This window comes from Lipotes vexillifer, unplaced genomic scaffold (assembly GCF_000442215.2).
Source record: "Lipotes vexillifer unplaced genomic scaffold, Lipotes_vexillifer_v1.1 scaffold84, whole genome shotgun sequence".
NCBI classification, from domain to species: domain Eukaryota; kingdom Metazoa; phylum Chordata; class Mammalia; order Artiodactyla; family Lipotidae; genus Lipotes; species Lipotes vexillifer.
In genome coordinates this window covers 1,715,212-1,717,696 of record NW_006783414.1, presented here as the reverse complement: position 1 = coordinate 1,717,696, position 2,485 = coordinate 1,715,212, and positions in this window count along the sequence as shown.

Sequence of the window (2,485 nt, the reverse complement as noted above, 5' to 3'; positions counted from 1 at the left end):
TTCCTGAAAACTCAGCCCCCAATCTGTTTCTTCAGCCCTCCCAAGGATTCCAAAAGCCATTTAATGGTTATGGCAAATCTTCTCCTTATGTCAAATCAAGGAGATTCTGTTCTCTGCAATGGAAACTAACTAAGAATGAAAGCTACTAGTAAGGAAGCTACAGAGATGGATTTAAGGTTGGGGACACATGGACAAAGTTTATAGAAGTTCCGTTGAGTGGCAGAGACCTTTGGCTAGCTTGCAGACAGAATTCCCAGTGGGAGGATGGCTGAGTGATACATGTAAGGTGGCTGGGGCCAGCACCACAGTCCGGGTTAGGTGCTGAATGAACAGTGCTGCTTGCCTTCTAATTGAATACTCTGGCCATGGGCAATCTGTCAACACCAACCACTGGACAGAAAAAGACTTTACTCAAATTTTCTGGTTTGTACAAAGACTCAGAGCTCTAGTTAACTCCAAGGGAAGACAAGAACAGGGGTGAATTTGAACTTTCCACCAACCCTTGTCAGTGGGGTGCACCGAGGCAAACCACGATTTGGAAAAGTAGAGAAATATGACATTTCTTGTAGATGAGTGGCAGGGTGTGTAGCACTGTATTTTCCCAAGATGGTCACCACAGTGTATCCCAAACTACATGTTATTTTTGCAAGGTGATGTTGACACTCCTTATATCCAGTGATGGCTTCTGTGTCTCCTCTCCTTGAACTGAGTAATCCTGTACAACTGTCTCAAACTGTAGAGTCTGAGGGAAGTGACGAAATGTGAATTATTCTTATTCTCTTGTGATGCCTGCTCTTAGGACCCAGCCACCATGCTGCAAGGAAGCCCAGGTCACTTGGAGAAGCCACGTGAAGCTATTCTGGCTTGAGTGAGAAAGACTTTAAATGACTTCAGCTCCAACCAACATCATACTGCAACCACATGAGACCCCAAGTGAGAACAACCAGCAGAGTCCAGTCTTCCTCCAGAACTATGAGAGGAAATCATAAAATGATTATTTTTACTCAAAGCTCCTAGGTTTTGGAATGAAGTGTTATGCAACTATGGACAATCAGAATATATTTAGTACATTGAAGAGTGGTACTACTTTTAAAAAAAAAACCTAAAACATGTGATATTGCCTATGGAAACAGGTGGCAAGCAGAAAAGGGAAGGTCCTTGAGCAGTGTTAGTGGAAGACTAAGGATCTTGAGGAGATTGTCAGTGAGGGTTTAAAGGAAAATGAGGAGAAGTGGAAGATGGAGGAAAGAGGTCCTTGTTATGTAGTGGAAGAAATTTGGCAACACTGTCATCTGTGCCAACATCGAAAATAAGAAATATACCTAGTGGACTAAACAATCTTGGTCAGGAGTCAGCAAACTTATTTTGTAAAGGGCCAGATAGTAATTATTTCATGTCCGAGGAGCCACTCAACTCTGCCATAATTGCACGAAGGCACAAGTCTACAAAATTGGCAAATAGACACCAGTGTGTTCCAATAATACTTTAGTTACAAAGAAATGGACGGCCTACCCATCAGTAGTATTTTGCTGACCCTTGTTCTAGCTAAAGAGATTTCAAGATAAAATATTAAAAGTGCCACATGGCCTCTTCTTGCTGCCTATGATAAAATGTGAGAGAAGAGAGATAAGTTAAAAGTACCAGCCCTTGAATATATAGGAGTTAGAACCTGCTGCATTTGAAAAAAATTTCTTTTCTCATCTCAGCCTCTCCAGATGGAGAACATGTTAAAATTAAGAAATAGCTTCTGGGAAACGTTCAAATATCAGGTGCTCCTAGGGAAAAAAACATTGTCTAAATAAGGGTCAGCAAATTACAAAAGACCTTTTAAGGATCTTAAGGGTTTGTATGGAAGAGCTTCTCTCAAAGAGTCTCTAGGGCCATGCCCAAAGCAACCATCAAAGAGGCCATGGTGGAAGCAGGTTATTTCATGATTTGTGGGTGTTGCTTTTGTCTAATAGTGTGAGCAAAATATATGTTGACATAACAAAAGCCTCAAGATTTCTGAAAGTATTATGTCAGCTGGGACTGAAAGGCACAGAGTCAGAGGAGGCTGAACTTGGGAGATGAAACTTGAGCTGAAATGAGGAGTGGACGTTTTCTGCCCAGACAGATGGGAGTTGGGGAGAGTGATGAGGGTAGGGATGCCAGGAGCAGTGACATTGTGGGGGAGAGTAAGGCACAGGGGTGTGAAAGAACAAGCTGTGTTCTGAGAACCACAAACAGTTTGACATTCAGTAGGAAGAGCATGGTGGCCAGAAATAAGACTGAACAGAAAGGTCCTAAAATTTAGATATTATCTCATTGCCAGTGTAGGAGAGGGGAAAAACACATTTTTCTTCTCCCCTTCTAAGTTCTCAGCTGGGCCCTCTGTAACAAAACAAAAATGAAACAGAACAAAAAAGCAAACAGATTAACAAAATAAAAATAAATAGAAGTTTATTAATATGTACATTTCACATGTACATGGGAGAGACTCGGGGAA